This window comes from Ascaphus truei, chromosome 2 (assembly GCF_040206685.1).
Source record: "Ascaphus truei isolate aAscTru1 chromosome 2, aAscTru1.hap1, whole genome shotgun sequence".
Taxonomy (NCBI): Eukaryota; Metazoa; Chordata; class Amphibia; order Anura; family Ascaphidae; genus Ascaphus; species Ascaphus truei.
Window position 1 is genome coordinate 5,759,497 of NC_134484.1, and position 15,539 is coordinate 5,775,035.

Consider the following 15,539-nt stretch of genomic DNA (forward strand, 5'->3'; position numbering starts at 1 on the left):
AACATAGTGAAGACAAACATACATATATACTGTACATTTGTCTTCACTATGTTTAGAGCACTCCCTTGAGAAAGGTCCTGTTTCTAGGATCGAAACGTCGGTGAATGTGCCTGTTTTCTACCAATACACTTCTTTTTTTGGATACTACTGAGTGTGCTGTCTCTTCCTTGCTTTGTGGGCCTGGAACCCTGGATCTGCTATTTATACCTACTGTCTATATGGGATAAGCACCTACTTTACTGCAATATGTGTGTGCCATCTGTTTTTTCTTTTGATATCATCATATGAGATGTGCACCCAATCTTTTACTACTGGTGGTATTTTTTACTGTTTAAAATACCCCTCTATTTTTGGATACCGTTTGGAATTATATACTTCTGTTTTTGCAACATAGTGATTTTTATTAGGATGGAAGACTTTACAGACATTCCTGGGATTTTTTTTCTATCTCAGACAGTGGGAGCTATAGTGAAGCTGATATTGCTAAAATCAGATTCACGGAAACCTTTGAGGATGCACTGGGATCTGACAAAGCATCAGATGTTTATAATGAACTCATTAAATTGAAAAAAAGATGTTGATTACTACATGCATGGGGTGACTGTCGCACTATCACAGAGAAAAACTTATCCCTAGGGGCTTTCGCATTAAGAACCAACCTACCATTGGTCGCACTGACACCGAATTTTAAAAAAAATGGGTGGCAATTCTTAACAAGTGCTCCTTTGATCTCGTGATTTTAGTGATCGAACAATCCAGTAAAGAAATACTACGTTTAAAGAATGAAATAGCAATCATTACAGACAAGCATGGGGACACACCAGCTTCAGATACGTCCACAAATTGGACGGATAAGATACAGACAACACTTGACTCCTATCGTGACACTCTCACTACATACAAGCGGGAGAAATTAAAGCAGGTGAAAAATTACCAGGATAAACGTGTCTATAGATGGCTTCTTGGGCTTAGTGAATCTGGTACTGGGCGTGGTGGCTATAGGAGAACTTACTCACGCTCAAAGAAATCTCAAAAGACACCTACAGGTTATATTACCAGTGACACAGACGCATATGACGCCCCTGCAAATACATCAAGGGAGCCTTTTTTAGGAGCCAGCACTGGAATGGCACACAAACCACCAATTCCGGACTCAGGCGTGGGAGAACGATCAGGCGATGTGGCAGGAAGCTCAAGGTTCCTGGATCGGGAGTCAAAGAGGGGGAGAGGACGCCCAAGGAGGTAATTTTTTTTTTTTTTCCAAACAGTTTTATTAGGCATTCAGGTAAACATACAGTGGCATTGTGCAAAAAAGCCTAACATTTTCAATTCCGCAATTTTTTGGGGGGGAACAGATAGGCAACCGCCGTTGCCAGTTGAAAAAGGGAGGGGGGCCTTCGAAGAGAGAAGGCAGAGGGGGGGTACTGAGGAGGGAAAAAAGGGGGGGGGGGAGGGATAGAGAGGGGGGAGGGGTAGGAAGGGGGGGAGGGGGAAGACCCATCTGACTGTTTAGGAGTATGGCCTTTAGGGCTGCGTTCGAGCGCCTATGGTGGGGTGATCAGTGTCTAGTACGTTAGATTTGGTTGTCTGGTCCTATTGTAGGAGATCCATGGATCCCAAATATCCTCGTGTGTCGGCATTTTTTGGCGGACGATGGCTGTGAGCCTCTCCATAACCATCACCTCGTCGACTCTTTTCCTAATTGTGCCTAGTGCTGGCGTAGTTGTCTTCCTCCAGGAGGCCGCAATACAGCATCGAGCCGCGGTCATAATGAAGGAGATCAATTTCCTGACTGGCCGGACAATGTCCTTCAAGGGTGCAGCCAACAGGTAGGTCAGTGGTTCAATAGGCACTTCTAGGTCGGTGACCTCTTTTATTAAAATTTGGACCTTGGCCCAGTACTTAACAATTTCTGGACAGGACCACCAGATGTGGACCATGTCCCCTCTATGACCACAGCCTCTCCAACATTGATCTGATGCCAGAGGGTAGATTTGGTTTAATCGTGCTGGGGTAAGATACCAGCCAAACATAATTTTGTAAATGTTTTCCTTTATTGTAGTACATAGGGAGGTCTCCGAAGCTGTCTCCCAGATTTCTTCCCAAGTCTCTCTGTCTATACCAATATTCAGGTCAGCTGCCCATTTGAGCATATAGTCATGCTCTTTTGGGGTCGAGGAGCACTCTAGAGCCCCGTATATATCTGAGATTAGACCTTTCTGATGGGTCTTTGTCTCGCAAAGAAGTTCAAATGATGTGAGAGTGGGGTATTCTGGGAGAGGACATGTTGTCCTAATAAAGTTTCTGATTTGAAGATATTTGAATGTGTCCAATTCTTTAATTTTATATTTGATCCTTACCTCTTGGAAACTCAGAAGCCTCCCCAGGCTCAGAAGATCCGCAATCGCCTCTATACCCCTTGTGCTGTATTGTTCGAACAGTTTAGATCCACATCCCGGGGGGAACTTTGGATTGTTGAAAATGGGGGTCAATTGGGAGCTTTTGGTAGTAAGGCCATATTTGTATTTACAACGAGACCAGACGTCCCATGTGAAACGAGAGGCCTGTAGTTTCAGGTTGTGTGTATGACCATCTCCTCTGTCCAGGCTCCAGAGGCAGGCCTGCAGAGAAGGCACTTTGGCACATTGAGTCTCTATCTCTACCCAACTACAACGGGTCGGGTCAGAATTCCACATCACCACCTGCTTAAGCTGTGCAGCTAGGTAATATCTGTGTAAGTCCGGTACCCCCAGACCTCCCCTAGATCTTGCAGCCATCAAAACCGATCTGGCGACTCGGGGTCTTTTGCCCTGCCAAATAAATTGAAATATTCTGTTTTGCATGTGTTTAAGATCAGCGCCTGGGACGTGGGTCGGGAGTGTTTGAAAGAGGTATAACATTCTTGGGAGTATATTCATCTTAGTGGAAGTCATTCGACCGATGCACGAGATCTGGTAACCTTCCCACTGATCTAGATCCTTTTTGATCTTATCCCATAAACGCGGGTAGTTATCCCGGTATAGATCCCGATAGTGCCTTGATACATTAACTCCCAGATATTTAATGTATGAAGGGCACCATCTGTAGCTCAAATTGGTTTTGAGGAGGTTGACTTCGGGATCCGGGAGACTAAGATTTAGGGCCTCTGATTTGTCGCTGTTTATCTTATATCCTGATACTCTGCCAAACTCCGTCAGTTCCCTCTGGAGGTTGGGGAGGGAAGTTAGAGGTTTAGTCAGGGTAAGGATGATATCATCAGCGAATAGGGAAATTTTGTATTGTGAATTATCAATCGGGATTCCCTGAATGTTCGGGTTCCCTCTTATTTTAGACGCCAATGGTTCAATCGTGAGGGCGAAGAGAAGGGGAGATAGGGGGCATCCTTGACGGGTACCGTTCTGGATTCGGAATCGTTCAAAGCCTCCGCCCGAGAGGCATACCGAGGCTGAGGGATTCTGGTAAAGTGCTTGAATGCCCTTTAGGAACGAGTCTCTGAAGCCGAACTTAATCAGTGTCTGGTTTAGAAATAGCCAATCAATCCTGTCAAATGCCTTCTCTGCGTCAAGGCTTAGTAACATTGCCTTTGAGCCTGAAAGGTGGGCATGATCTACTAAATTTATGATTTTGCGTGTATTGTCTGAGGCCTGGCGGCCCAGGACAAACCCGACCTGGTCCTTGTGTATTAATCTCGGGAGGATGGGATTAAGTCTGTTCGCCAAAATTTTACTGTATACAGTAGTTTAAGGTCGTTGTTTAACAGTGAAATTGGTCTGTAACTGCCACATTGGGTGGGGTCCTTCCCATCCTTTAGTATTATTGCCAAATTTGCGGAAGACATTGTGGATGGGATAGGGCTCCCTTCTAAAAATGAGTTGAACAAACTTAATAGATGTTTGGACAAAATGGGGAAGAATTCTTTGTAGTATGCATTTGTGAAGCCATCAGGGCCCGGCGCCTTAGAATTTTTGGAGGCTCTAACGGCCATTTCTAATTCCTCTAGCGTGATTTTCGCATTTAGGTAAGTATTTTCTTCCTCTGTTAGTGAAGGAAGGTCGCATTCGGTTAGGCAACCGGCGGCTAAAGCCGTATACGCCTCTTTAGAGTTTGCAGAGTGGGCTCTTAGGTTATACAGTTTAGTGTAAAATTTGGTGAATTCCTCTGCTATCTTTTTTTCGTTGTATTGGAGTTCACCAGAGTTATTCCTGATCGCCGTGATTTGCGATCTTTTCTGTATGCCTCGTAACTTGCTGGCAAGAAGTCTATCGGCCTTGTTCCCTTTATCATAATACCGCTGACCCGTCCATCTAAGAGCTTTTTCTACACTTTCTAATTGGATGGTCCTTAAATCGTTTCGAGCAATTGTCAACTGTTTATAAATTCTCCGGGAGGGGTTATTTTTATGCTGTTGCTCTAAGTCGATTATTTTGGTTGTGAGCTCTTTAGTTAATTTGAGTTTAGTTTTCTTCCGGTGGGAGGCAATCGAGATAAGATTTCCTCGAATTGTCGCCTTATGGGCTTCCCACAGGCTTGCTGGAGAGGTTACGGAGCCTTTGTTTATTCTGAAGTATTCCTTAAGGGATTTTTTGAGTTCCGTCACTGTCCCGGAGTGGTTCAGTAAGGAATCGTTTAGTTTCCAGCAGTATGAGATAGTTTTCCCAAAGGGGATGGATAGGGTCATGGTGATGGGAGCATGATCCGACCATGTAATTGGGCCGATATCTGTGTCAGTGGTTGCCTCTAGGACGTTCTTGGAAGCAAGAAAGTAATCAATACGGGAGTAAGACTGGTGAGGCGCCGAGTAAAAGGTATAATCTCTTTGTCCCTGATGTTGTGTTCTCCAAATGTCTACCAGAGAAAAGTCCCCGATAATGTCCTTGAATTTTTTCCCCAGTCTTTGTGACTGAGTAGAGTGTTGTCGTCCTGGGTTGCTCGATTTGTCTTCCTTTGGGTTGAGAGCCATGTTTAAATCCCCTGCAATGAGTATTGAGGATAGGTATTGTGGGTCAATTTCTTCCAGAACCTTTTTAAGAAATTCAGTCTGGTTTTCGTTTGGGGCGTATAGGTTAATAAGGGCGATTGACGTGCCGGATAGTGAGCCATAGACTACAATAAATCTCCCCTCTGGATCTGCCTGGGTTTTTGTTAGATTAAATGGGGTACCCTGTCGGAACAGAATGGCAACCCCTCTACGCTTGCTGCTGAAAGATGAGAAATAACTAATTGGAAATGCATGCTGGAATATTTTAGGCGGCTCTTGCGACGTGAAGTGCGTCTCCTGGAGGAAAACAACGTCCCCTCCTGTTTTCTTTATCTCCTGGAGGGCCAGGCGGCGCTTTCGATTATTATGGAGACCCTTCACGTTTAGGGAGACAATTTTTAGAGCTTTTTGGTGGGACATAGTTATCTCTCTACTAGGTTTGCGTGTGTTGTCGCTGGAGTAGTGTTGGGGAGTGCAGTCAAAATGGGCTAGGGGAAGGTGGGTCGGGAGGAGGGCCGCTGGGACAGTGACAGCGGCTGAAAAAGGAAGGAAAAACGACCCTAATGGGGTCTGAAAGTGTTTGACCGGTCTTAAGTAAAGAACCGGTTAGTGGGTGTAAGACCCTTGGGGGCGGGTCCTAGAACGCACACCAGTGAAGACGGGCCGGGTGGAGACCCACACAAAATTTTGCGACTTCCACCGGCTTCCGCATCGCCGGGTTGGCTTATTCGGTGGGGTGGCAGGCCTGTTGGATGGGGGGGGGCGGGCAAGGATGGGGGGGGAGAAGGTAGCAAGGGGAGAGAAAGGGAGGGGAGTGTAGGGAGGGGGGGTAGTTGGGATGGGGGGTGGGCGAGAGGGGGGGAGGAGGGAGGGTTGAGACCTCGTTTTGGGCCCTCTGTCGGTGGGGTCTATTGGAAAGTGATGTTATATACCTGAAGTGATTAGAGACTGATGGAGGGGGGAAGGGGTGTATGGGAGGGGTCCCTGATCCGTTGGTGTGAGCGGGGGAGGGTTTAGGGGTGGATGTAGAGGGGGAAGGGAATGGGTCCTGGAGGAAAAATGGGTGGGAGGGGAGAGGGGGGAGGGGGGGAGCAGAGGGAATGGTGTGTGAGCGGGACATCTTTCCTTCTCAGGGAGACCGGGGAGGGGGTGGATGGAGGGGGGGGGGTGGTGGTGGGGGGGTCCCTGGGGGGGAAAGGAATAGGGGATGGGGGTGGGGGGTACAGGCTTAAACATTAAACCTTCAGCATTGTACAAGAATCACATATAACAATTTACACCTTATACAGTTAACTTAGCACAAATGTTGTGCGACCTCGTTTGGTAGTCCCAGGTATCGCGCCTGTCAGGACCAGATTCATGACCGTGCTTGATCAGGCAGATTCAAGGGTGAGTGGACCATCTCAGGGGGACGGGGTTTGGAGGGGGGCAGGGAAAGGGAGGGGTGGGGTATGTGGGGAGCAGGGGGGGATAGGGAGTAGGTCCTGAAACGGGGAAGAGTACGGGGGGAAGGGAAGGGGGGGGAGGGAAAGGGGGCATTACGCTTTGTCTGCAATCAGTATCGGTATACAGCAATTTCCTATATATTCCGGCTTTGGTGAAGCAGTGAAAGGGGGTTGGGGGGGTGTAGGGGAGGGAAAGGGGGGTAAGGGGAAGGAGAGGTAGCTGGGGGAGGGATATTTAGTGGGGGGTACAAGTTTATACATTCGACCTTAGGCATTATACATAATTTACATTTAGCGGTGTTGATACCAGACCTTCGCTGTGGCCTAAGTGTTATGCAACCTCGTGTGATGATCCTGTGAGCAGCGCGGATCAGGTCCATCTTTGTGAGCGTATTCGGACAACCTGGGACGTAGGTAAGTGGTTCTGCCCTGAGGGGGCTAGGAGGGGTGTGGGTGGGGACAAGGGTGGGGAGGGGGTAGGGAGGGCGGGGGGGTGGGGGGTAAACTTGCGTAGTTGGGGGGTGGTGGGCAACAAAAAAAAAAGGGGGGGCGGAGCGGGAGGGGGGGGCAAGGCAATGGAGGTGGGGGGATAAGGTGGGGGGGGGATAGGGTGGGGGGGATAGGGTGGGGAGGAGGGGGTAAGGTGGGGAGGGGGGGGGTGGGACCACCTCATTCGCTGCGCCTTAAGCATTTCACAGAGAAAACATTCGTTGCTATAGGCACCTGGCAAAGACAATACTGCAGGGTTAGTGCACCCTTTTGTGTCTGCTCAGAAGAGTGTTAGTTTAATGTCCAGAAATACTTATGAGTGTCACAGGGTTGTGGCTGGGCTGCCTGCATCCTCTCTTGGGGGGCTGGCGGGTTGGGGGAGGGGGTTGAGAAGGGGGGTAGAGGGGTGGGGGTTGGGTGGAGAGGGGGGGTAGGGTGGAGGGGGTTAACAAGGACAAGGGGGGGGCGGGGGGGGGAGAGGGGGGAGGTGAAGTAGGTATTGGGTAGGGGGTGAGAGGGGGGGGTGGGTAGGAGGGGGGAAGGAGGGGGGAGAATGGTGAGGGGGGGGAGTAAGGGAATGCCTTTTAAGTGCAGTGTGGGCCCTTCGAACTTGGAGGTCATGACCGCTGGGGCAATTAAGGCCTGCCGCCAAACTTGGGATGTAGGACAGTGTAACAACCGGGGATAACCGGGGATAACATAGGGGGAACTGTGCTACAGACCCTCCGTGAGCGCCTCGCAGTCGGGAGCGACCGGGAAATCCTGTACCGTCTGCCCCTCCGCCGAGGGGGGGTGAGCCAAGATCCCGTAGGCCCGTTAGGGGCTGAAGTGTCGGCAAAACCTCTGACCCCCCCTCGGCCGAGGGGGGGGGAACCTGTGCTCTATCCGGGGACCGGGCTGTTGCGTCGCCTCCTCTGGCGCTGGGCGCTCGATGACTCTGGTCTGGATCGACGGGTCGGGGCCACGTGATGCGGAGAGTGGAGTCTGGAGGTCGCGCGCGGTGATGACGTCTGCTTCGTCTCGATCTCGTCCAGGGTGCCTCGTGGTGTTCCGCAGCGGAATGGAGAATCTACAGACGCCATCTTTGAAGAATCCGTTGCGCACGGGGTGGACTCATCTCCTCGTTCTCCTGCGATGTGATGGGTGGCTCCTTCATGGTGTCAGCGGGGATGTAGTCGGTCGCCTCTCTGGATGCTGTTGGGAGTCTCTGCTAAGAGGTTAGTGGTACAGCTTCATTTGGCAGGGGCCTGCAGTGGGGACCCTCCCGACGCCATTTTAGGTGGTGATGGGGAGGGGAGCGGTGCTCTCCCGGGAGGGTCTCCCTGTGTGCAGGGTACGCCCGTCATCGCTCTCTGGACTGTCGCTGCTCCACGATTCGCTCGGAGGCTCTAACCGGGTGGTCCTCACGTTCCCGGGGTCTGTTGTCGGGCTGGTAAGCATGCTGGAAGGGTTCCGCGGGGAGGCCCAGGGTTCTAGCCAGGGATTCCATATCTTCGGGCTGTCGGATGGTCAGGAATTTTTCTTTGTGGGGGATAACCAGCTTAAAGGGGAAGCCCCATTTGTACTTTATTCTTTTTTCCCGGTGGAGGAGTGTCAGGGGACGCATCGCTTTCCGTCTGTCTACAGTCAGTTTAGAGAGGTCCTTATAGACCTGTAGTGGCTCATTCTGGAACGCGATCGTGTCCTTATCCCTGCAGGCTCCAATCAGTTTATGCTTAGTTGAGAAACTGTGGAGGCGCACGATCACGTCCCGCTTGCGATTTGGGTCTTCTGAACGTGGGCCCAGTGCCCTATGTGCCCTGTCTATTTCGAGGTCCCGTGGGTCAAGATCAGGGGAGATTGTAAGGAAAAAATCCACCAGATATGCCCTAAGCTGGGAGGGCGCTATCGCCTCAGGGATACCGCGGATCCGCAGGTTTTGCCTGCGGTCCCGATTCTCCTGGTCCTCCAGACCATCCCGGAGGGAGTGGATCTCCTGGCCCAAGCGGATTATCTCATCGTCCGCCTCTGATTGATGGTGGAGGGCTTCATCCAGCCTGGCTTCCAGGGTTGTGGTTCTCTCTTGTAGGCCCTGAATATCGTGCTTTATCTCAGCCACTGCCTCTTTGATATTTGTCTCCAGTGATCTTTGGAGCTTAGCGTGGAGCTCCTCTAAAAACTCCTTTGTTATTCTGCCATCCGGCGAGGGGGGGGGTCTCAGTGGGGCTCGCCTGGCTAGTGAGGCCTTGTGTGCCTCGTGCACCTGGTGTCTGGGCGCCATCTTGCCGCCTGCCTCCCGCTTCAGCAGATTGTTTAGCAGGGGGAAAGTACCTTCCAACCCCTTGGGGCTGCTGACTTTTTCCCCTATTCGCCATCCCTGCGGTTTCAGGGAGAGATTGTAGTCTTTTTGGGGTGTTTTTGGCCGGGTGGAGAGGTATAAATTCAGTGATTATACAGGGGGGTCTCCGGAACTCTCCCTCTACCCGACTGTCCTGGTTGACGTCATAGACACGCCCTCCAAGGAGGTAATTTTTAATCTTTCTTCCTATCGACTCACTACTGCTGAGATAAGTGTCCTTCATAAAGGCCTCTTATATGTCCAAACCAACTGCCAAAACCCATTCAATTGGGAAATTGACTTGTTTATACTTGATCGGCAATTACGCTTGAAAGACTTTTTTTCTAGGACTGAGACAGCACATTCCAACATCCTTCCATCCAACAAGGTTGACTATAAATTTAAGAGCAAAAGTACATTTGACCCAGTGGTTTCTAATCACAGCATTACGACCTTCATGGGTCTACTTGGCAGTGACACTAGACACCATATCAAGAATCACAAAAGGAGTTTTTTCAATCTCTCAACTGATGAAAGACAAGCCATCAAAACATTACAAGCTAATAATGATATAATAATTAAACCGGCCGATAAAGGCGGGGGTATTGTCATTTTGAATTATGTCGACTATAGGTCTGAGGTCATGAGACAACTTGGGGACCCTCATTATTACAAGAAACTTAAGGGCGATCCCACGATGATCTACAAACGTGAGATTGACTCCATTATCCAATTGGGAGTCAATAATTCCTGGATTTCTGGAGAAATTGGATCATTTTTGGTACAGAGTCATCCAGTGGTACCTGTTATTTATGTGCTCCCAAAAGTACATAAATCCATTCAAAAACCACCAGGTAGACCTATTATTGCGGCGATGGGATCCTTATGTCACCCTATGTCAGTATGTGGACTTCCTGTTACAACCTATGGTGGCCAAAATGAGATCGTATGTTAAGGATACCACTGACTTCATCAATCAACTGTGTAATATTACATTTGATACCACTCAAATGCTGCTTGTAACAACGGATGTTACCAGCCTCTACACAAATATTCCACACGCTGAAGGGTTGGATGCCATCCGGGATCACTATACTCGCTGGACATGACGGTCCCTCAACGGAATACTTATTACAATTAGTTGAGGTCATTCTACACAAAAACTTTTTTCGCTTTGAACGTGACTTTTACTTGCAACTAACTGGTACGGCGATGGGATCAAACATGGCACCTTCATATGCTAACTTGTTCATGTACAGCTATGAATTAGTACATATATTAGGTGATGCTCCCCTTGCCACTAACATCAACCATTATGTACGCTACATCGATGACATATTCCTCATTGGGGAGGTTCAGAGGAGGAACTTTCTTTATTTGTTGTATATTTGAACTCGATTCCATCTACCATACGTTTCACTGTCACTCAGAGTATGGATAGTGTTGCTTTCCTTGACACTGTGGTCTATAAAAAGGATGGTAAACTTGAGACGTCAATCTTTCAGAAACCGACAGATAAAAACTCGCTGCTATACGCCACCAGTCACCACAGAGTCACTTAAGCGTGGTCTTCCCTACTCCCAAATGTTGAGGGTTAAACGAATCACCAGTGATCCCTCACTAGTAGAGGTCTCACTCTTAAAAATGGCCCAACGATTCATTGATCGGGGATATCCGAGGACTGAAATTCATGCGGCTTTGAAGAGAGTACAAGCATTGGAGCGGGAATCTCTCCTTATACCTCAAATAACCAAGAAGGATGACCAATGTATTAATATCAGCAGCACTTACAAAGTATCCGGCCGTTCCTCCTTCTCTTACCGTGCACCCCAAAACTGGAACAACCTACCAGAGACTCTCACATCCACCACCAGTTTAAGTTCTTTCAAATCTAAGGCTGTCTCCCATTTTAATATGGTCTGTAACTGTTTCATTCGCCCATAATATATATTTTCTTTAACTGTGCATGCAACGTCTTGTATATAATGTATACCCTGTTCATTTATGTAACTGTATTTGTAACCATGTATTATTTGTCCTAACTCTGTGCCCAGGACATACTTGAAAACGAGAGGTAACTCTCAATGTATTACTTCCTGGTAAAATATTTTATAAATAAATAAATAATAAATTATTCTACTGCCTCAAACAATATTCGGCGTAGTATACGCAAAAATTGGCACATTCTAGCTAATGATGCCCAAATTGGCCAATTGTGTAAAATGCCGCCACGTATGTGTTATCGTCGCGGTAGAAATCTCCGGGATGCACTGGTGCAGGCTGATCTATCGAGTAAATACACACTTACCTTGTCTTGGCTCCATAGGAAACTTGGCACTTATAAATGCCATGGTTGCATCAATTGCAATTTCATGCAGACTGGCCAATCCTTTTCCCATCCACATAATGGGCAACCCATCCCTATCAGATCTTATATTAATTGTGAGACACGGTTTGTAGTCTACTTTATTAAATGCCCTTGTGGGCTTTACTATATAAGAAAAACAAGCCGGATGTTTAAGGAAAGGATGGCGATTCACAGGTCAACCATTCGAAAAGCTTTATTGGACATTGATACTGGTGAGGATCTAAAACATCTTCCAGTAGCCAGACACTTCAGGCAACACAAGCATAACTTATTCACACTTAAATGTATGCCTATCCTGCAAGCCAATACGTCTTCTCGTGGCGGGGACAGAAACAAGTTGCTACTTCAGCTGGAGGCCAAAATGATATACGAACTTAGAACAATGTCACCACATGGTCTCAACGAAGATTTTCGCCTTGGATGCTTCATCTAATGTTTCAATGGACTTGGTCATTTTTGGTCACCTTTTTTTGCTATATCTTTTTGATCTCTTTTGTTGTTTTTATGGCATTTTGTCATTTTTGTGGTTCTTCCACATTATCTCTTTGCTTGTTGCTAATGTTGTTTTCACTCTAGTTCTCTGGTGTCTAACTATTTGTCTGGTCCTATGTGCTCATCTATGTGTTATCACACTTTTTATCATCATTTTTTTGTTGTGTCTTCCCTCCTCCCCTTGTCTTATTTGTTCCTTCTGTGTCCTGTGTTTCACTTGGTCCCTTATTCCTTTCCCTTGTCTCACATCCACATTGGTGTTTCAAGTAGTTTGTCCCTTTCCTCCAGGCGCTGTGGTTGTTAGGTGTGTCTTTGGTGCTCCCCTTTTTTTACTTATTACGATCCGCATTAAATTGAAAAAAAAAGAGATGTTGATTACTACATGCATGGGGTGACTCTGTCGTACTATCACAGAGAAAAACTTATTCCTAGGGGCTTTCGCATTAAGAACCAACCTACCATTGGAAGCACTGACACCGAATTTTGTAAAAAATGGGTGGGAATTCTTAACAAGTGCTCCTTTGACCTCATGATTTTAGTGATCGAACAATCCAGTAAAGAAATACTACGTTTAAAGAATGAAACAGCAATCATTACAGACAAGCATGGGGACACACTAGCTTCAGATACGTCCACTGCTCCATTGTGCTCGGAACTACTGCGCATGACTCTGTAGCAGTCTCTGCATATATTTATTTATTTTCAGTCCCTTCCTATGCTATTCGTGCCGCACATGCGCAACCACGCTCCCTTTTTACTTATTACGATCCGCATTGACTACACGGCTCCATAGTGACTCCTGGATATATTTATTTATTTTCACTGAGGCACTCGCGCTGCGCATGTGCGATGCTGTTACATTTAGCCTCATTGACTCCATGGTTACCTATGACACTTTGTTATGCTTTTTCCCTCCAGCAGTGGTCGCATATATGACATCATTCTCAGATCTGACTAGTGAGTGTCTGCAGCTGTTTAGTGTTGTGACTTGACCAATCAGGACTCTGCTTGTTACTTGGTGGTGGGTATATATGTATGTTTGTCTTCACTATGTTTAGAGCACTCCCTTGAGAAAGGTCCTGTTTCTAGGACCGAAACTTCGGTGAATGTGCCTGTTTTCTACCAATACACTTCTTTTTTTTGGATACTACTGAGTGTGCTGTCTCTTCCTTGCTGAACTCTGGATCAGCCTGGTAAGGAGCTTATTTATACCTACTGTCTATATGGGATAAGCACCTACTTTACTGCAATATGTGTGTGCCATCTGTTTTTTCTATATATATTTATATATATATATACACACAGTGTTCGACAATCATATACTTTTACTCGCCCGGGGCGGGAGGATTTAACCCCCGGGCGTGTAAATATTGGCCCAAGCAGCACGTGTTTTTTTAAACTTCCCCCGTTTGCGCTGAAATTTCCCTGCTCGCGCTAAAAAAAAACAAAAAAAAAAAATTCCCCCCTACCTGACTCCTGATTGGCGCGCGCTCCCAGGCTTTGTGGGCGCGCGGCCAGGCTCTATATGAGCCCACCCCCAACGAGCGGCCATTCATTGCTGCCTGGAGATCTGTTGGAGGGTAAGTACTCTCCATGCTGTGGCCCCTCTGCTCCTTCCCTGCGATCCCCCTGGTCCCCACATGGCTCCCTACTCCCCACCGCGGCACCTCTCCTGTCCCCTGCTCCTGTCCCCTTCCCCTCCTCCTGTCCCCTTCCCCTCCTCCTGTCCCCTTCCCCTCGATCGATGTCCGGGGCGGGAGGTCACTGCTTCTGCAGCCCGGTTGGCTTGCGGGGGGGGGCTCGGCCCTCACCACGTGCCTCCCATGCACCAGCTACCTACATGATGGCGCAGCCGCCGCATAAGGTGGGGGGATGTCGGCCTGCCCCCCCCACGAGCTTCATGCCGCCGCGGGCTGGGGGGGAACACGCAGCCTGCAGCTTGGCCGTGCACTGTGACATGCCGGCGAGGGGAGCAGGGCAGTGGCGGCCACGGCAGGGCTGACTGTCACCTGGGGCGCCCCGTGGGGGATACCTCGCCACGTGCCTCCCACCCACCCTGCTGATTGGGGGGGGGGGATGTCGGCCTGCCCCCCACACGAGCGGGAGATGGGTGCGGGTGGGTGGGGGAGGAGCGTGGTGCTGGTCGCGGCCTTTCCTCCCCTGTGTGTGTGTGAGAATATGTATGTGTGGGAGAATGTGTGTGTGTGAATGAATGTATGGGAGTATGTGTATGTGTGTGACACCAGAGGTCCCCCCCAGTCAGTCACAGTCACCCCCCACCCCCAGTCAGTGTCAGTCACCCCCCCACCCCCAGTCAGTGTCAGTCACCCCCCACCCCCAGTCAGTGTCAGTCACCCCCCACCCCATCAGTGTCAGTCACCCCCCCACCCCGTCAGTGTCCATCACCCCCCCACCCCCAGTCAGTGTCAGTCACCCCCCCACCCCGTCAGTGTCAGTCACCCCCCCACCCCGTCAGTGTCAGTCACTCACCCACCCAGTCACCCCTGCCCCACCCAGACACTCAACCAGCAAACCACTCACCCAGCCAGTCACTCACCCAGCCTCTCTCTCTCTGTGTATCACCCACCCTCTGCGATATCGCCTGAAGAAGTTTACTTAGGTAAACGAAACGCGTCGTGACTGTTGTGGCTGGCGGTTTAATTACCCACCATCAGTACACACTCAAGTGTACCGTTCCTGCTTTTTTCCGATCGTTTTTATGCTATCAAAAACGGACAGGCATCCTAAGGACACCTATTGAAGGCCCCGGTTCCTGCACATGTGTGCTACACTCTGCACCACGCTACCACACGTGGAGGACAGGAGAGGAAACAGAGACAGCCCCAGTGCGCGGGTCTGATCTCTTAGAACTGAGATTACCCTTCATACTTCCTATGTGATGCCCTACTCCTGTGATAGACACCAGATCGGGGATTATTAAAGAAATTTTATATGTAAGTTACTAATTTTATTATTTGTTGCTAATACAATATCTATCTCATCTTGGTGCGCTTTTGTGTTTTTTCTTGTTTTGCTGATATTGGTATCACCATCGGGGTTCCGGTGGAGACCACATTTGGAGGTGGGGGAGACACCTCATAAACACAGAAGCAGCAAGAGAACTGAGAGGGACCAACAATCCAAGCTTAAAGAGCCAGAGCGCGGACTGAACTTTTCATTACCTGTCCCACATCTGCCTGGTATCACAAAGCTCACTTTCCCGCCAAAACGGAAACCAAATCAAAACCCTGAGGTGAACGAGGGGCCCCCACAGTTCCGTACCTCCTTAGAGTCCCATGCCCCCCCAGTCCCTTATTTCCCCAAAGTCCAGTGCCCCGCCACAGTCCCGTGCTCCTCCAAAGTCCAATCCCCCTCACAGTCCTGTGCCCCCCCACAGGGTCCGATCTGAACGCCGGTGGCTATTTGATCGTGGTGAAACGGCCATGACAA